Source organism: Spermophilus citellus (assembly GCF_964194105.1).
Source record: "Spermophilus citellus genome assembly, chromosome: 1".
Taxonomy (NCBI): Eukaryota; Metazoa; Chordata; class Mammalia; order Rodentia; family Sciuridae; genus Spermophilus; species Spermophilus citellus.
In genome coordinates this window covers 109,648,345-109,669,760 of record NC_138182.1, presented here as the reverse complement: position 1 = coordinate 109,669,760, position 21,416 = coordinate 109,648,345, and the positions used below count along the sequence as shown (strand labels likewise).

The window sequence follows — 21,416 nt, the reverse complement described above, 5'->3', positions numbered from 1 at the left end:
ACACTGGTCCTTCATGCAGTAATTTTTTACCTATCTGGGCACTGCTCCACTTATGGAATAGATTACATGTGGGAGATACATGAATTTGACTCCCTGACTCACTGGGTGATTTTTTTTTTCTTTTTGACTGTTATTTGTTAACTAATATTCAGGAAAAAAAAACTACTCAATTTACCTCATTTTCTCTGTTTAAGTGACCCAACTTTGATTGTTCTATAGCATTGATTTATTCTCGAGGAGCCAACTTTCTCTTTCTTCTGGGAATATACAATCTTAGTTCAGTGATCTATGTGGTAGCGATTGACTAACAATAAGTACTAAGCCTCCTAGAACTAACAATAAGTACTAAGACTCCCAGCAGTAACTATAAATCCAACACACTGAAGAGCTGTGAATAAGCAGCATTTACTTCACATGCTTTATAGATGCTACACTACTAAATCTTAGAGAGATGGGTATCTTACTTTTAAAAATTCATAAAGATCCTAGGATGCACCAAACTCAAGCTGCTGAGTAACAGACTTTAAATATGACCTCAGAGAACACAGACCAGCCTCCAGAAAACCAAAGAGGTTTCATCAAGGCAGCAGGGTTTGACATATTCACAAAATGGATGTCTTCAAAGAAAGAAGATATAAAACTCATAACAGAATTTTACAGGCTAGACTAAAAATAAATAATCAGGCATCCACAGAATTACCTGGAGTCCTGAAAGAACTATACAACACTAACTCTGTTCTCTAATTACCAAGTATCCAGAACACTAATTGCATTCAGTCTGAGAGAGAATCTCATGGAATAATCACCTTCAAATAACTAAGCCATTCTGTGAGCAATATTTTCTGAGATAAAACACAAGAGAGGCAACACTGCCCCTCATAGTGCATGAACACTGCATAACAAGGGCCTTATCAGAAGGTCTTTATTACTCAGTTTCTCAAATGAGGCTGGGAAGAAACTTCAGACCACTCACAGCTTTCAGAAAAGAGGAGCAACTATTGCCCTTGCTATTTGTCCCCAGGCAAAAGCATTTTTGCTCTTTCCAGGCTGTGACCTTCGTGCTGTGGATACAGGAGTCTCATGAATCTACAGCTGCTTCCTGAGAGCTCCTGGGAAGTAAAGTCTGCAATGGCTGATGACTTACCAAGGTGAGCTGAAAGTCTTGATTTCCTGCAGTGGAAAACCAGCTCCTGTTGGCAGTGCTCCACCTGGTTAATTACAGCCTGGAGTTGGTCCCTGTAAGCCATGTAATTGAAAATCACAGGCTCTGGGCTTTCTCCCATGAGAGATTTTGACTCAGGTGGGAGCCATTATGCTGCACTCAAGTTCATTCAGAGTCTTGTGGGCAGAAAGGGGTGGGGAGGGAGGAAGTAGAACATGACTAGGCTGAAATGAATATAAACATCACAGGCATCTCTATCCTAATTAAGGTTTTTTAATCATCAGATCTCTTTGAGATTAAGATCAACATAACTGGAATTCTTAAGATATCAATATTAAAATTTGAAATTTACATTACCATATATTTGCAGTAATTATCTTTGGTGAAATCTCTTTGACAATTTAATCACCATTACAAAAGGGTCCATTTCTGAATTTCTGTAATCTAATACCCCAAATTATGAATATTTATCTCTTTAATAATCATAGTCCTTTATGAAGTGAGTATCTTTTTCTGGAATATTCAAATATATGGATAACAGATACATCTAAGGAACAAAAAGGCTATATGATCATGAAACACAATATAAAGTAATTATTTTGAGGTGCTGAATTAATCTCAGGGTCTTGTGGATACTAGGAAAATGTTCTACCACTGAGCTACTGCTCCAGCCCTAAAATAAAATTTTTTTTGACTAAAACTGACCAAAAATCTATCAGCAACTCATTCTGTGGCCAACACTAAAATACACGAGACATTTGAATATCTAATATATCTATTCCTGGTAATAACCATAGGGACACAAACATCAGCTGCAAAATTCTGACAGATTTCTGTTATATTACCTATATATTTCCTGTTTCTTAATAAAAAAATTACAAAAAATTAAAATGCCTTCCAAAACGTTTACAGAAGAAAAAACTTTTGACTTCTCTCACTTTCCCCCCAATTCATCTTATATCATAAACCTATAAAAGCTTACACAGTATATAGGGCCTATATTTCAGCAGTATAAAGGAGTCTTGAAGTTGCCTTAACTCTTGTCTATAATACCAAGTCACATGACCACCTCTGTATAATGTGAACTTGGTAAAAGTGATGAGTTTTTCTCCATATAGAAACATTCCAAGTTACTGAAGACACAAAATAGCTGTGCAGAGTTTGTGCTGCTATATGAACAAATACAATGCTATCACTTTTACATAAACAAGATTAAAACACCAAAACAATATTGCAAGGATCCCTCTGGTAAGTCCCCACAGGACACTGCCCCTGATGTGGAGGCCCAATGCCTGGCTCATCTTCCATACCATGTAGCAAGGGACAAATCTTTCAGCAACACTGCTGTTTACACAGGCCTAAAATGCAGCAAATACAATCAGAAATCCAAGAACTCCAATGGCCAGGGCAAAGAACTTTGGCTCAAAGCCTGTGAAGAGCAAGGTTACAAAATATCCAAAAACTAGCAAGAACTGGAATAAACTGAACTTAGCAGGACTAATGTCCATTTTATATTCAATTTGCATTAGAAAATTAAATATAAAATTATCTCACTCTCTCTCTCTTGGCTAAAGGAGGCTGTGAGCATTCTCATAGCCACTTGAATTCCATAGTTATTTTTTCCCCTTTAGTCATATTTTTACTGGGCAATTTGTATTAAGTGAGCTAGGCATTTAGTTTCTGTGATTACCTACCCCACCTGCAGAAGGATTTACCAGTGTAAAAGAAAATAGGGAGAAGACTGTGTGAGGCTTAGGAGCTCATCAATTACAATGCCATACTGTCATTTAGTTGCATGTTTTTTGACATATAAAAAAATGATGTGCCTAAACATATCATATAGACTAGTGGTCAGTGCTATAATTTATGATCTTGCATGGTTAAAATGTAAAAATACCTTCGTACAGAAGAGGAGAAGACTGATAATAATCTCTCAAACTATTCTTCTGAAAAAAATCATAATTCAAATGATTGCCCTTTCTAGTGATATTATTTAAAAGACCCCAAGTAAGACACACCATTTCCACAACACATTACTTTCACAAATCTCAAAAAAAAAATTACCTATCAGAGAACTTTGAGATCACATAATTTGTTCTTAATTTTCAAGGATGAGCAAACAGACCAAATAATTAAAGAGAAAAACACCTTGGAACAACAAATAGCTGCTCTGTAATCTGAATAGCAAATTAAGACTGAAGAAATTAATTGTAACTCTGAACAAATTTTTAAAGGATTTTTGAACTATCCTTAAATCCCACCACATGAAAACATGTTCCTCCAACTCACTGGAGCCCCTTTCTGGTGGCTCCTAATCCACCCTCTAAAGTTCAGGCAAATAAACTTACAGCTAATTTAACTTGATGGTTTGGTTTGATTAAGCCAGATACAAACAACAACACTGATGCTGTATCACACAACATCCATTGGTTTCTTTTTTTTTTTTTTAAACTTTTTTTTAAAAGAGAGAGTGAGAGAGGAGAGAGAGAGAGAATTTTTAATATTTATTTTTTAGTTCTCGGCAGACACATCTTTGTTGGTATGTGGTGCTGAGGATCGAACCCAGGCTGCACGCTTGCAAGGCGAGCGCGCTACCACTTGAGCCACATTCCCAGCCCCATTGGTTTCTGTTTATTCTGCTAAAGTATGTCTGCTTTCCTATTTTTGAAACTTTCTACACTGAGTAATAAACCTTCAAGTTATGTAAGGAACATTTACAGGAAAAAAAAAGTGGCTTGATGACAAAGAAACATGTTTATTTTTTGCATTCAGATAAACATACATTCAAAGCATACCTGCTATGCTCATGTCCACCTCCCCCAAAATAAAGAAGAAATATTTCATTAAAAAAATAGGATGTCTTTACAACTGATGGATCTGTCAATCTTGGAAATTGATTCTGTCACTTTGGGAATTGATTCAAGAAAAGGTATATAAGAAAAGAAGCCCAATATATTTCTACACATTACCTCTTTGGAGATGAAGCCACCTGCCTACATTTCCTCTGATGGGGAAGGTGTGTACAAGTTTAGAGAAGGCTAGGACAGCAGTGTGTTCAGATGATGTAACTTGTCATATTCTATCTTAAGATGAAGAACTGGTCAAAAACTTGCGTTCAGAATCATTAATAGAGACTCAATAATAAAATCACTAGTAGCTATCCTGCATCTACAAGGAAAAGTTGGTTCCAGTATTGTTCCTCTGAGAAATACAGCCCCACACCACCTTTTTCAGAAGTTCTTCCACTATGTTCCTATTCAGAGAGAAACACAGGTTAGAGATGGATGCTATCCTTTATTCAGCTCAACTCTTACTCTACAGATGAGAAAATGGAGGCCTAGAAAAATTTACTTGCCCAACTTAACAAAATAATTCAACTCCACCACATAATTCTGGGCAACCTAGGGCTAGTCACTGAGCTTTCTGAATTAGTAAAGATGTTCAAAGATGGCAGAGGTCTGAGGACTTCTTAGGTACCTTCTCCAACTAAGCCCTATCCTATATTTCATATGACAAAACCCCAGGAGGAAATAGAAAATAGAACTAGATCATGTACATTCATGTGCACATAAAGTCACTGGTCAACCAATTCCTGTCTCTGCCCTAAATCTCAGAGCTACTGGGCCCCACCACATTGTCCATTTATTAAATCCAAGAATGATTTGGTATCTGTGCCTTACTAAGTTGAAGGGCATCAGCTCTTAGTGATAGCTTTCAGGCTCTAAGTGATAGCCTTCAGATCCCAGCTCGGACCCCAGAACCCTGGGAAAGCACAGGGGTGGCACCTGTCATGTTCCCACACATGGGGTCCTTCTAAATTAGTATTTATATTAGGGCCATTCAAGGACTGCCCTTCTTGTCATAGTTCTGAAGTCTTAAGATTTTCCATGATTTACCTGAATATTTTCAGCACAAGTAGATGCTATGAGATGCACCTAGATATCCCTATCACTCATCAGCTCTCTCCTGCAAAAGCTTTCTGTTCAGTACAGCCTCATTTCATGGACATTCAAAGGTTAGTCATTTCACTTTGAAAAAAATTATGAGGGTCTGTTCATTCATACATGTGATTGTCTACTTTTACACTTAGAAGGATTTCTGCTTTCTTGAGACAGTCTCTTATGTGCTTGATCTCTTTCCAGGCCTGTCATATCCCAAATTCTCAGTTAACATCAGATGGTATTATTATTAGTGTCACCCTTTGAATTTCAACTTTCCATATGGCATTATAGCAAAACCATTTGTTGATAGAGAGCACTGTGTATACACTTATAAAATTAGATATGGACAGAACACCATGTCTTTGTCAATAGAAAAGTATGGCTTATTGTCTATAATCTTAGAAAAGAAAAAATATGAATTTCTCTGAACCTCAGTTTCCATGTTTAGTAAATGAAGGGACTGGGTTAAGAGGCACCTAAAGATCCAAAGTTATCATTCTAGACATGTTATACTATTAAGGCAACCTAGCCAGGTTCTGAGCATTTGTACTTTGTTGTTCAACAGTCTCATTTCATGGTAAGGCTGTGGCATTTTTTTTTGTTGTTGTTGTTGAAAGAAAGAACAGCAAAACAAAATTGCAACTCTATCAGGGCAGTAAAGAGTAGTAATAATAGGAATACCAAATTATAGCTAACTTATAATTACCTTAGTATCACCTAGAGTTGATCTTTTTCTGAACATTATCTCAGAATGTGCAGTGTCAAATTCTGCAGAGGTTAAAGTACCTGTTTCTATACCACTAGGGTAATACAGAAACAGCTTCCCAAAGAAGGGTTGATCCTTTTGGGTTGGTGAAAGAATTTTGAGGGGCTGGGGATGTGGCTCAAGCAGTAGTGTGCTCGCCTGGCATGTGTGCAGCACTGGGTTCAATCCTCAGCACCACATACAAATCAAGATGTTCTGTCAGCCGAAAACTAGAAATTAAATATTAGGGGCTGGGGATGTGGCTCAAGCGGGTGTGCACAGGGCACTGGGTTCGATCCTCAGCACCACATAAAAAATAAAATAAAGATGATGGGTCCACCGAAAACTGAAAAAATAAATATTAAAAAAAATTAAAAAATAAAATAAAATAACAATTAAATATTAAATCTCTCTCTCTCTCTCTCTCTCTCTATCTATCTATCTATCTATCTATCTTTAAAAAAAGAATTTTGAGGAGGAGAGGAACACACAGATACAGTTACAGAGGAATGGACAAGATCTGTACGTTCAGAGAGGCAATGGCTCAAACCAATTAAGTTAGGGTAGTTGTCATCCACTAGACTTGATAATTTAGTCCTTCTGAGCTCCTGTACTTGTAGAAGCAGATGTCAAATAGGAAGAGTGAAGAATTTTTGTACAACATATATTTATTGCTCTCTACCACACAATTATTTTATAACTGGTTCTTTAGGTATTACTTACTCATTGTTGCACATGAATACATGGTTACATGAAGTATGTATGATTTAGAAACATTTATTATCTTCCAGAAAATTCATGTGCTTATGTGAATCTAAATAAGACACCCAGAGTAGAGTGGCAGTTTCTGGGCTTGAGCAAGGGGGAAATGGAGAGATGTTGGTCAAAGGGTACAAAGTTTCAGATATGAAGAATAAATTAGCTCTGATAATGTAATATGCAGTATGATGACTATAATAACAGCACTGTAGTGTTTAGGTGCTATTTACTAAGAGAGTAAATCTCAATTGTCTCACCAAAGAAAAGAAAGAATGAAATAAAGAATTATAAAAGGCATAAGGTGATAACTATGCTAACTGCTTAACAAGGGCAAGCATTTCACCATGTTTACACATTTCAAAATGTCTGGTTGTATATTTTAAGTACATATCACTTTATTTGTCAGTTATACCTCAATAAATCCAGAGAATAAAATAAAATATTTTAGAAAGATTCAAAAGAAAGTAAAGAGGACATTTTCATAAATCTAGAAAGTGAATAGAGGGCTCAGAATGAAGTTCAGCTGTAAAGCATTTGCCTAGCACATGTGAAGTCGCAAGCTCTATCTCCATTCCATCACTATAGAAAAAAAATAGTAAAGATTCTCTGAAGTCTTTCACATTTATTGATGTAATAAAATTCTTTTATCCATTTTCCTTTTAGACTAATAAGCAAAGATATCAGTTATTATTTTACAAGGAAAGAACATTTGCCGAAAATAAGGACACAATCTTTTGAACACCACATTTTTTTATTTAAAGAAATAATGGTGGGCTGGGGATGTGGCTCAAGCAATAGCGTGCTCACCTGGCATTCACGTGGGACTGAGCTCGATCCTCAGCACCACATACAAATAAAATAAAGATGTTGTGTCCACCGAAAAACTAAAAAATAAACATTAAAAAATTCTCTCTCTCTCTCTTAAAAAAAAGAAATAGTGGTTATAAACTTCCTAAATCTGGGGGATAAAATAAATATTGAAATTCAAAAAATTCAATGTGTCATGATATCATGAATGCAAGAAATACAAACAAAAACAGATTGCAATCAACATGTCAACTCTCAGAGGTAAAGAAATAACTTTAAAAGGAGAACATCAAATACAAGGTAATATTTAAGGAATATCAGTGGATTATTAACCAAAGTGCTCACAGTGTTGGCATCAAAACAACAGTAACAAAAGTAAACTTTCTAACCAATAATAAAATACCAACCAAAACTGTCCTTCAACACCACATTTTAACTGTTTTCCAACATTTTCTTAATATTTATTGGTCATTACATTACAATCACAATGCACATCTAAACAAGCATGTCAACTAAGTAAATGCTTGACTTTCTTAATTTTGGTTTTGCACACACCAAACACTCATTGGAATTTAACTACTACAGAAGAGCTTAACATACCTGTCACAAGAGCTGGTCCCAGAGGGCCACTTCCATCTGAATCAATGTAGTAGAGGCCTGAAGAATTTCTGCTGTGCTTGTAGGCTTCAGATGACCACTTGTACAGGGCTACAAAGAAGACACAGTGTTACAGAGGGCTTTGAGAAAATGGGCCCCTCCATGTTGCTCATGGAGTGGAACTTTTCTCCCACAAGACTCATCCTGCATCATTCTTGGTCACGTCTTCTCTAGGACAGTGTCCTTTCATCTCAATTATGCAGCAGGATGATTCAGAGGCACAGAGTGAAAGATTTGGGGATATCACTGTGATCAGAATCCTACACATCCTTATTTTCAAAATCAAGCAAATTAGACTTATTCTAGTCTAGTCCAAGGATCTCAAGTGTTTTGGCTTAACCTGCCTAAATACTGTTTTTATCTACTGATGATTGATTTTTTTTTTTTACACTTTACTCAGTAATTACACCTTTTGCTTACTTAAAACAATTTATATGTTAAAACAAATTTTCCAATGAGTTGAACTGTACACATCAGTGACTCTTCATGCCATTTTAAGTTCATTTTAAAAAGATACTTTCTTAAATGCTTTGCAAATGATTATCAAAAAATGAAATTAAAAATATTTTTGTCTTTTTCATTTTAATTTATCCTGATTCACAACCAATAAATCTTTGTTATGTACAAGGCAAGTGATTAAAATCTCCAGATGGTGAACCTAATTAATATTTAGCATAATTTTAAATGAATAGTCAACCTATGCCATTTCCTGTGTGGGTCACACATTACCTTGATGGGAAAACACTTTGGAAAACCTCAAATGCAGGCCATAGCTGCCAGGAAAGAAATGCAAAAGCATCAGATGAGGTGTCCACACAGACAGACTTGTGCAGTGGTTATGCAAGTGACATCAAGACAAGAGATTCTAGTAGGACTGAGGATACAAACTTAGGCCATTCCACAGTGACTGCTCTCCCTGTCTCTCTGTATGTATAGGCAGATGTGTATATATACACATATAAACATATATCCACACACACACATAGTATGTATTTATATAGTACTGTGTATTTATATATGCATAAATATATGTATCTGCATATATTATATATGTACACATATATAACATATATATATATATATATATATATATATATATATATATATATATATATATATATATATATAGTTTAACATTATATATTCCCCTCATTTCAAATAGTTGAGAATGACCCAGGGATGTGTATAGAAATTTCTTTTCTCTCATCTCACAGAATAAGGAGGACAAAGGAATGATCCAATGTGTCAAATCAGAGAACTCCAAATCAAGAGTCCAACTAATACCATCTCCAACTGATGGAAGTACAGAAAACATGGATCCTTCCCCATCATGCTTGAATTTTGGCCACTTACATTCTATGAATAAACAAACATGCTAATAACCACCTAGGACAATAGCCCAGAGTGATGCATGCACACATTTGGGCTGGGGTTCAAATTGCCTATAAGAACAAAGGGAGAGGAAGGATGATTGGGAAAAATTAATCTAAATGAGAATTTATGTATGCATTAATTTTATACTTGGAACTCCAATCCCTGTCCTGTACTCCACCAAAAAATAATGGCCCCAGGATCACTTGGTTTTGATTTGGCATTATCCAACTTTATTTTGGTGTACCATTAGAAGAATCACAATAAAACTGAATCAGTTAACAAACCAAATCATGGGCCATAGAGTGAAGATCCTTTACATTTATCAGTCAAGTTTTCATTTTTCCTCAGTATTACATGGATTTATGTTTAGATCAGCTACTGATAACAAACACATTTAGTAGGTATCTGCTTTGTCTAAAACACTTTTCTACTGTGATGGGAGAGCCTGTGAGTAAAAGAAACCATCTCAGTTCTAACTCTGCGACTGTGGCCATATCCTTAGCCCAAAGTTTCCGAGACCAGATGTCCAGTCCCTTTTTTTTAAATTTTTTTTTATTGGTTGTTCACAACATTACAAAGCTCTTGACATATCATATTTCATACATTAGAGTGAAGTGGGTTATGAACCCCCAATTTTACCCCAAATGCAGATTGCAGAATCACGTCGGTTACACATCCACAATTTTACATAATGCCCTATTAGTAATTGTTGTATTCTGCTACCTTTCCTATCCCCTACTATCCCCCCTCCCCTCCCCTCCCATCTTCTCTCTCTACCCCATCTACTGTAATTCATTTCTCTCCTTGTTTATTTTCCCATTCCCCTCACAACCTCTTATATGTAATTTTGTATATCAATGAGGGTCTCTTTTAAGTGAGGATTTCCTTAGCAAATTCTTACCTAGAAAAGTAAAAGTAAGTGGACATACAAATGGAACTTATCACTGGATATGTAGTGGGGTGAGTCACCTTCTTTTGCTTCTCTGTGGAACTCCCACATTTGGAAACCCAGGGGTCTCATTCCAAACTGACACTAGATCCCTGGGATTCAGTTCATACAAAGTTCTGCATTACATCTCACAGTTTATATGGGAATAGAATTCATTCACATGGAATAGTTGGGTTTCTCCCCCCAGTTCTGGGTATTAAACCCAGGGCCTTATACATACTAGAAAACTGTTCCACCACTAAGCTATATCCCCAGTCCTGTATAGTTTTTATTTTGAGACAGGATCTCACTAAGTTGCTGTGGCTCTTGTTCAGTTGCCAAGGCTGGCCTTGAACTTAGTGTCATCTTGTCTTATTCTCTCACAGGTATGTACTAATGCACCAGGTCCGTGGAAGGGTTTTTAATGGTACAATGGTGGTATTCCCCCAGCAGGAGAAACTGAAGGAGGCAGTCTTGAAATGTCATGCTCCTCCTCTAAAGACCAAAGAAGAAGGGAAGTGCTGTAGAGACAGGACTCCAAACATCAGGAGTGACACACAAATTTAAAACAAAGAAATAAACAAAAATTCTAAAACAAACAGAATAAAAGTTAATAATTAGAAAAACATGAGTATTTCAGGGGCTCGGTCATATGCTTCTAGAAGCTAATAATTAGTTGTCAATAAAGTTTTGTTAGCTTGAAAACTGATAGAATAATTCTTGAGGAAGAAGATGGGTGGCAGTTAACATCCCTGGCTCCAGGTTCAGATCTATGAGTCACTGTCAATCTCTTCAGCCTCCTTCCTCCCTCATGTGCAAAGTGTAAGTAATAATGACTTTACCTCCTATGCTTGTTTTGAGGATTCAAGGAGTTAAAATATGCAGAGGACTAAAACTGGGAAGGCATATGGTAAATTCTGCAGATGTGTTAATTCTTTCCATCTCCTTCACCATCAAACAAGAGCAATACTGGACAGGACCTGAAAGTTTCCCTGTTTTCTCTTCATCATTGAGAACTACTGCCACATTTGCACCCTATCTGGTACTTCTGAGGTGTTCCTCATTCAACTTCATGTTGACATCCTGGCCACACCTTGTCTTTGGAAGACAAGAACTGAGAGCTATATGTGTGCTCAGATTGAGGAATAGAACAAGATATCTCACTGTGTGTTCTGGTTGCAGTTTATTTATTTTTAACTTCCCGTTATATTTTATTTTACCACACTTATTTTCCATTTGCTGGTTCTTTTTTTAAACTTTTTTTCTCCCTATGCTGTTGTATTTGATACTATTAATTTTTAAAGCTACTTTAATATCATTGGGAAATAAAATTGATCAAATTAAACCAGCCAAAAATGAGTGTGTGAAAAACTATTGCTTCTTATTTTCTGGTACATAGGTGCACAGACACAAACACATATGCACCAAATAATGAATGGGACATCAGAATAGAATTGAGAGGCAGGGGGTAGTGGAACTTACAGGACTGGCAGGTGGTTCCCACATAGCAAATGTGAGTGTAGGTGCAAGAGTAAGTGTCCCAAGACTGGGAACATTTACCCCCATGTTCACAGTAGCTGGGCAAATACCTAAAGAAGTATAGACACACTTCTGTTTCCACATTCAGTCAAAATAAAATGTCCATCTCACACTAATATAGTAAAGGAAAAGATGAAGGATAACAGTCAACAGAAACATTTCAACAGGACCAAATACTGTGGAGTCTATTCTCAAAGTCAACTAACTTTCAACCACAAGTCAGTAAGTGCAGTACATGCTACTAATTCTCATGCATTTGTGACAGGTACATTTTCAATGCTTCTCTTTATCAGAAAAAAGTTTTGCTTCTCACAAAATCATAAGATTGATTTCATACATGACCAGGATATAAACTGCTTACAATGACCATAGGCAGATACACATTTCCACTCCATCCTTTCACACCCTTGTGATGTGACACTGCAGATCTTTCCAAACACAGGCACAGACTACATCTCGGCCTTGAATCTGAGTTGAGCATGTGACCAACTTTTGCCAAAGGACATTTTAACAACAGCACAATATTTAGTAATCAGGCACAAAAAAGGACAGTTCTCTTTTGTAAACCTCAAATATGTTCCTGGTATGTATGAAGAATGAAGTTTTTTTTGCCTAAAAGCACAATAATGTAAATCAAGAATCAATACATAGGACAGAGTCAAACTATAAAGCTTCCTCTCAGCAAAGGAAACAACCAATAATCTGAAGAGAAAGCCTACAGAGTGGGAGAAAGTCTTTGCCACACACATGAGATAGAGCACTAATCTCCAGGATATATAAAGATATATAAAGAACTCAACACCAAAAAAATAAATAAATAACCCAATAATAAATGGGCTAAGGAGCTGATATACAGTCAATCAACAAATATATGAAAAAAATGTTCAACATCTCTAGTAACTAGAGAAATGCAAATCAAAACTCCTCTATGATTTCATCTCACTCTAGTCAGAATGGCAGTTATCAAGAATACAAATAAGTGTCAGTGAGGATATGGGGAAAAGGTACACTCATATATTGCTGGTGGGACTGACTGCAAATGGAGATTCCTTAGAAAATTTGGAATGAAACCACCATTTAACCCAGCTACCCCACTCCTTGGTTACAGTTTTATAAGGATAGAAACAGAAGTTATTTATCTTTTATTTTTCATGTTTTGGGGCAAGGGTTAGGGATTGAACTCAGGGGCACTCAACCACTGAGCCACATCCCAGCCTTATTTTTTATTATTTTTATTTAGAGTTATGCTCTCATTGAGTTGCTTAGTACCTTACTTTTGCTGAAGTTGGCTTTGAATTCATGTCCTCCTACCTCAACCTCCCAAGTTGCTAGGATTATAGGCATGCACCACCATGCCCAGCCAGATGTCATTTAATAGCCCAGTGGAGAGATAATCTCCAAATAAAATATGGTCTTACTTCCTGTTGAAGTTCAATTTACATCTAATTATCATATTTTAGTATTCCTTGTCCAATGAGCACATAAAGTCCTACAAATGATCTTCAAACCAGCTTTCTCCTTTCTGCTTGTCTCTCACTAGTGACTTGGTTTGGGGGACTCATAATTCTCTTATGTAGGTCATATTTCTAATGTGACCCCCCAAAATCATAGATCCTGCTCTAGAGAGTTAGAAGAGCTAAAACAAGAATAAGAGTATTTAGGTTAGATGCTTAAAATATATTTGATGATATTAACTCTGAAATAGAATTCAGAAAGAAACTGTGTAACCCTAGAGCTAGGAGAAGAACTCTAAATGGAAAAAAAAAATTCTTATTGTCTTTCCATGTAATGCTTCTAACTTAAAAATGTGGTAAAAAATTTGTATTCAGTCTTATTTTTCATCTATATCAAATTTAAGCATCAAATACCAGGAGAGATTTATCTTCATTTTGTTTAAGGGGAGAAAATAGTATATATTACATTGTAGAAGTTTAAAAGCCATTCAACCTGGATGGAAGTGTAGTTCAGTACAGAGCACTCGCTTGGCATGTGCAAGGCCCTGGGTTCACAGTCTACAGTGCCACCCTCCCAAAACAAAAGAAAAAAAGTGTTTAATAATAGTGATGGCCAACAAAAAAGATATATATATATATATATATATATATATATATATATATATATATATATCTACATACATACATACACACACACAGAGATATATAAATATGTGTGTATACACATACACAAATGCATGCGCGCGCACACACACATGGTAACCTGTATCCATGAGAAAACAACAGTTCCAGCTAATATTGCATACAGATTGTAATGCTAAATGAACCAAGATTTAGGCAAAACACTGACTGAATTAGTGCCTTCAGTTTAGTTCACAAGGGAACTCACCATGCTGGTGGTCAAGAACTTTTGGTTTATAAAAGGAAAAAGAAAATTTATTTTCACTCCCAGCTTTTCAAACCAATAAGCAAGACATTCTTTCCATATTCAACATTCATGGAGTGACATGCCCTGGTTCAAGTTGAGTTCAAATTGTCATTAATGCTCAAATGAAAAATTATCCCCAATGTTCAAAGATATTATACTCTACAGGTATAGGAGGTTGCATCTAAAACAAGTAGCCTTCATCTGAGGTACTTGCTCTGACAGAAGAGGAAGAAATATATCTTAAATTATAGGTATTCCTCAAATTACAATGATTTTACCTCCCAGTAAACCCATCATAAGTTGAAAATATCACAGTTGAAAGTTTGTTTAACAAACCTAATTTATCTACAGAACATTATAACTTACCCTCACCTAAGTTAAGCGTGCTCAGAACACGTACCTTAGCCTTTAGTATAAAACCCATTTTATAATAAAGCATTGAATATCTCATTTAATTTATCAAATGCCTGTATCCAAAAAACCCACTGAACTCACAGAACACTGCAAGGTGTTAGTGTAGGTTGTTTCCCCTGTGATCACAGGGCTGACTAGGAGACAAAGCTGGCTTCTGCTGCCTAGTACTAAGACAGCATTTGCAATAAACCTGCATGGCAAGGAGAAGATCAAAATTAAAATTTCAAAGTATGATTTCTACCAAATGTATGCGGTTTTTGCATCATCATAAAGCTGAAAAAATCATAAGTCAAACTATTCTAAGTACCAGACTGTCTGTATTTTGATAATCCTTGAGTATGTAGGTTTGAAAGACAGGTAAAAAGAGACACATCTATTTTTCTCAAGACTACCCAGGATTAGGCTAATGTCTTCTAGTGTTTCAAGTTTACTTCTGGTTACCAACCCTCAACTTCAGATAGGAGTCACATTTTAAATTCTGTGACAACCATACTTTCATGTAGACAGACTTATGTCATGCTGACTCACCACATGCAACCTAGAACTTCTTATTTAAAAGGAAACAGAATCTATAGTTAGTTCTAGTGGGATTATAAATATCTCATTGATTCATTTTATAAATTTATTTCAAAGATGACTGCTTTCAGACTTATGAGTAAGGACACTGATGACCATACAGAGTTCTCACCTGCTGTGATGGCTCTCACTGGATGGCCAGGTGGGCACAGGCTCAGCTTGAGTTTCCCATCAGTAAGAACAAGGACAAGAGCCCCAATGTAGAAACTGACTTGTCAGCAATAGCCCTGCTCTGTTCCACCTTCGAAATTGGAAACTGATGACTACTGAATCCTCTCTAGAGGTGTGCAGCCAAATAACTCCTGGAGCTCAGAAAAGTCACAGGGACTATTTGAGGATGTGAACAGGAGAACAACACATTTCCCTGCAAATACAGTAAAGGAGGATATTAGGAAAGTGTAGTGGTAAAAAACCTTTTGGTTAAGAAATTCCACTCCTGAAAATTCCCATCAAAATAAAAGCCTCAGTATCTGCAAACACATATGCAAATATTTGTACTGGGAAAAAGTAGAGATAAGGTAATTACCTTCAGTAGGAAAAAGAAGAAAATAATGGTGCACTTTCATAGTGGAATGTTACATAGCCACTATACAATAGAACCATACTTGGTAACTCAAAAAAAAAATTCCCACAATGTGTTATTGAGTCAGAAAATGCAGAAAAGCATATTTGTAAATACTGCCAAATTCAGATAGATGAGTATTCATAAACATGTACATGAATATGAGCCTGTGACAGATCTTCATGAGATTTGATTATGCTAGATGCAATAAGGTAAGCAAACTAGTCCAGTAACATGACAGTGTTGGGAGGAAACACAGCTCCGCAGGGAGAAGGCAGAAGGAAAGCAAAGAAAGCCAAGCAGAAAGAAAAACTGGGAGGTTACCTCAGAGAAATGGTATGAGAAGCTTTGGCCTTTCCTTCCCTCTTGGACACACAGATTAAAAGAAACACGGATCAAGCCTCTTTGTGAAAAATGAAGAATCCTATTTTGTGAGAAGCACAAAACTAGCCACATTGAAACTGGTAGCAAAACCCATGAAACCCTAACAACATAAGTCCTTTCCCAGCACAGTGTCAGAGGATCACTAGGAAACTGCAGCATCAACTTCTTCCTGAGGAGGGAAGGGTGGCTCTGAACTGTACATCCAAATCCAATTTTCTGACTTTCCTAAGGGCTACCCAAGGGTAACCCTTGGGTACTTTACTTCTTGCATGAATCTGACCTAACAGAAAGGAACCCTGGGTGAGAGTCTCTGAGAACAAAAAGAACAGTGTGAAGGATATCTATTAAGCAAGTATGCCCTTTAACCTCCCCAAGGCTCAGTGCAGAGTTCACTGCTGAAACCCCCAAATCCCAGTTTCCTCATGGGGAGGGAAAGGGATGGACTGCGTGTCCAACATTCCAAATTTTTCAGGGACTGAATTCTACCCAAGGGACTGGTTCCTTTTCACCTACCTTGAAGCAAGTGAGAAGCTGGCATGCTGTGGACATCTTGGAGACACTGAGAACAAAGATGGTAGCAAGTATGCACCTGCCTCAGCCCCTCAACTTCAGTAGAACTGAAAAGCAAGCAGATGGAAACCACCAAATTCCAGTTCCTGAGGAGGAAAAGGATTGGACTGTATGTATAAGTTCTCAACTTTTTCAGGGGCTGCCGAAAGACTGGCTTCTGTCTTGTTTGTCTTAGAGCACTGATGGGACCTGGAACATTCTAGATACCTGAGACACAGGGGGAAAAGGTGGCAATTTGGACTATCAAGTAAGTAATTATCATATCCTGTCTTTGTTGTTCAATAAAGGGGGTAAAGAAATAAACAAATATCAGTTTTTCCCTGCAAGGGAAGAGCTGGATCAAGCATGCAATGTTCCAGCATTTTCAGAAGCTATCTGAGGGACTGACTTTATCTCACCTATCTAAGAGCACTGATGGGACAAGACATATTCTAGATACATGAGGGTCACTGAGAATAAAGACAAAGTTTGGACTACTATGCAGTCATCTTCCACCCTCTCCTGGCTCAGCACAAAACAATCAATGAGAATCTCAGAGCCTGGCTCATCTCTGCAATGAAGAGAGAAGAAAGAAAAATATGCCATACATTCAGAACTGGCTTCAGTCTCACTGTTTTCAGAGTGTGAATGAGACCTGGTATAATCTAGATGTCTGTGTGCCTCTGAGACCTCAAAAGAGTCCAGGGGTCCTGCTGCACCAGAAAACCAGTGGTACCACAGACGGAAACCAGAAGCAGCAGAAGATTGTGAATTCATGAAGGAAAGAAATAAAGAAATGCAAACATAAAAATAACTTCCTTGAGGGGGGATAGTAGGGGATAGGAAAGGTAGCAGAATACAACAATTACTAATAGGGCATTATGTAAAATTGTTGATGTGTAACCGACGTGATTCTGCAATCTGCATTTGGGGTAAAATTGGGGGTTCATAACCCACTTCAATCTAATGTATGAAATACGATATGTCAAGAGCTTTGTAATGTTGTGAACAACCAATAAAAAAAATAGAAAAAAAATAACTTCCTTAACTGGGAATTTATACAACTAAATCCAGCAAAGACACATACATAGAGAGTTTGAAAGGTCCCTGGCAGGGCTTCCTACTGAGGGTCTTGTTCTATATAAATCCTGTTTATGAAGACTGCAAAAGGTGGTTGCTTTTTCTAATGTGCAGGTACTAACACTAAGAGACAAGGAAAATGAACAAATAAGAAAACATGTCTCTCCAAAAGGAACAAGATGAAACTACAAGACCCCAATTTTACTGACACGTAATATATAAATTACCTGGCAAAGTATTCAAAATTAACTTGGAAAAATGCATAAAGAAAATGAAAATTTTAGCAAAGATACATATGAGCTAAAAGAAGTCTAGACTCTAAAGAAAACAGTAACTCCATTGAAAAATTCAATAGAGAAATTTAGTCTGCATCAAAACATCATACTAGATCAAGCTGAAGAATCACTGAATTTGAAGACAGGTCATTTGAAATTACCCAGTCAATTGGATAAAAAGAAAAAAAAAAGTGAAAAAGAATGATGAAAGCTTGGTGACTACACCATTGAGTAGACCAATATATACAATGAATGTCCAAGAAGGAAAAGACAGACCCAAAAACTTACTCAAAGAAATAATGGGGAAAAAAACTTCTGAAATTTTTTTAAAAAAAGGAACAACTAGACTTATGAAATCCAAAGAAATCTAAATAAGATGAACCCAAAGAATTCCACATTGAGAGAAATTACAATTGAATTGTGAAAAGTCAGACACAAAGAGAACCATGAGAGCATTCAGCGAAAAGTGACATATCACATACAGGGAAACTTCCCTGTGATAGTCAATGGATGTCTCAACAGAAACTTTGCACACAAAAGGGCAGTGGAACATTTTCAAAATGCAGAAAGGTAAAAATCAACAACCAAGAATATAATATCTGACAAAACTCTCCTTTAAAGTTGAATAAGACATAAAGATTCCCAAACGAAGTTGAAGAAGTCTATCATTACAAGACCAGTCTTACAAGAAATGTTAAAAGAAAATTCTTCAAGTTAAAACAAACCAAAGCTTAATAGCACCATCAATGCATATGTAAGTATAAAACTTTCTATTGAAGGTAAATGCATAGATAAATGCAGAATAATATAACATTGTAACAGTACTGTGGCAATTGCTGTTCAATTCTAGTACAAAAGTTAAAGACAAAAGTCTTAAAAACAACTGTATAAAATATGTTCATGGCTACACAAAACAAAATGATATAAATTATGATGTTAATAATATAAAGTCCATGGAAAGGATTAATCATGTGGTTTTTAAATGCAATTGAGGTTTCTTATTAGCTTGAAGTAGACTGTTATAACTATATAATATTTTAGGTAAGTCTGAGTGTAATCACAATAAAGATATGGAAAAGAAAGAGAAATCAAAGCATATCACTATAAAAAATCAATAAAATATAAAGGAAGACAGTATAAAAGGAAACCAGGGACAAAAGATGTATGGTGGGCAGCAAACCTTTAAAAAACAATGGCAATGTCTTTCTGTGGTACAATAAAAATTAAATACTAGGTATTTGTACCTGGTTCTTGACTCATCGCTCCTACACCCTTTGAAATCTCCAGTGGTCTAAGCGCCTTCTGTATACTCATAAGGACTGGTGACTGAGTGCTACTTCTACATGCCCACAAGATGGGAGCTGGTTGCCAGACAGATTAAGGAATCATTAGAGGCATAGAAATTTCCTCTGCATTACTTCAAGTCTGGGAAGGCAAGGATAAAGGTTGAATTTAATCTCCAAAGGCTAATGGCTTACTCTATCTACTTATGTCACAAAACATCCATAATGTAGGTTGAAGAAGAATAGTTTATAGAATTATAAAACTTCTTAATTCCTTTGAAGAACATAAGATACTAATAAATTATATTTGTACATTAACTATGTGAGCATATTCAAATAACAGTCATGTAAGGTTGTTGTTTGAGGAAAATTCCAAGCAGCACCTGGCAATCCATGCCTAGTCCGATATAAATAATGTTTGAATTAATAACTCAATCTGAGGTAATCACTCTAGTAAAGCAAAGTTTATATATGTGTGTGTGAGTATGTGTGTGTGTATATATATACACACACACACACACACACACATATATATATATATATATATATATATATATATGTGAGTTTGCATATATATACATTTATCTGTGTGTGCACAGGTATTCAATTTGCTACAAGAACATGCACCTGCTTACTAAAAAGACACTGCAAATGAGGATCAATATTGCAGCCTTAACAACCACAAAACTTAATAAACTCACCTAAGTTGTGTGTTGCAAATAGAAAATAATTGCAAACAGCCACTAGGGACTGATATCAGAAGCATATGCACAGGCTCTGTAGGTTGCCTGAGCTAAGTAACTACAGTGTATTTTCATGTAGTGTGTATTATATAAAATCCAAACAAAGGGATCCCATTATAAGAGATTGATTTGGGGTGAGGGAGGGTGATATGATATTCATCTCTGTACAGCCTATTAAAACTGATTTATTGCAATGGCTTGCAGAAGTAATAGATGTTTATTTGAATGAATATTCATTTGTTCACATCAAGTCCCAGTAGACAACTCTTTCCTTTTAAGAGGTAAAATTTTCCTCTTATGCAGTGTTTATTATTGTGGTTGCCAATAGTCTATTTAGAGAATATAACATTAAGGAGATATGTAAAGTGGAGTCTTGAAGGATAATGATGTAGAATCTGAGGCAGAGATAAATATGCTAATTAGAAACAGCAATAATTTCAGATATAAACATTATAGTGACTTACTTTATATTTCCTGACAGCATGGTGATCATTTCTCACAACCAATCATAAATTCTCTCTCAAATTACCTTATTATCACACTGTTTGAGCTATAAAAATTTATTTAATAAAGAGTATTATCAGGCTGGTGATGTGGATCAGTGGTACAGCACTTACCTAGCATGCATGAGGCCCTGGGATTGAGTCCCCAGCATTGGAAAAAAAAAAAAGAAAAAGAAAGAATATTACCAAAAAGTGAAGTGAAAAAAAAAAAAGTGAAGTGACTTCTTTAAATAACCATAGAAACCAAATAAAGAATTTTGTGAAGAATCTTTAGAAGTTACACATTCTATATGAATATAAATTATCATTATTTGGAAGCCTGACTGAATTTCTGCCACTTGCTGTACAAAATATTGCTTTCTCCCATATATACTTTTCAAGCAAAGAGCAATATCAGAACTACAGATAGCCAATTTGTTTCATAAGTTCATGTATTGGGGCCAGTTTATCATATCTAAAGTTATTTTGGCTCTGCAAAAGATTATTTTGGCAGAAGTTTTATTAGTGTCTCAAATTGTCTTTTAAAAAACTTGGCTAGGTTTACAGCCTAACATGGCAAGTTATAAATTTCAAACCTTATTACTGCACACTCCCAATCCCCTTTCCCAAGTCAGTAGTACTATGGGATTTTTGGGTGCAATGATTCAAACATAAATTTGTTACAGAATTCCATAAACAAATAAGGTAATTTTAGGAGCAGAGTTATAATGAGATAATGATTTGGCTTTATTTTTTTGGTGCATGAAATGCCTA

The 21,416-nt window shown here is 36.1% G+C and overlaps 1 long non-coding RNA gene across 2 annotated transcripts; it reads right to left on the bottom strand.

Moving 5' to 3' along the window:
• Window positions 1–7,079: 7,079 nt before the first annotated feature.
• On the bottom strand, window positions 7,080–19,491 carry LOC308657546. Of its 2 annotated transcripts, none has more exons than XR_014023964.1 (5): window positions 19,379–19,491; window positions 15,811–15,896; window positions 15,397–15,648; window positions 8,015–8,122; window positions 7,080–7,186 (listed from the first exon to the last, which is right to left on the bottom strand). It is a non-coding gene; the product is annotated as an uncharacterized lncRNA (long non-coding RNA). The 2 variants fall into 2 exon arrangements; XR_014023965.1 differs by lacking the exon at window positions 19,379–19,491 and adding an exon at window positions 16,744–17,136.
• Between the last annotated feature and the right edge of the window lie 1,925 nt (window positions 19,492–21,416).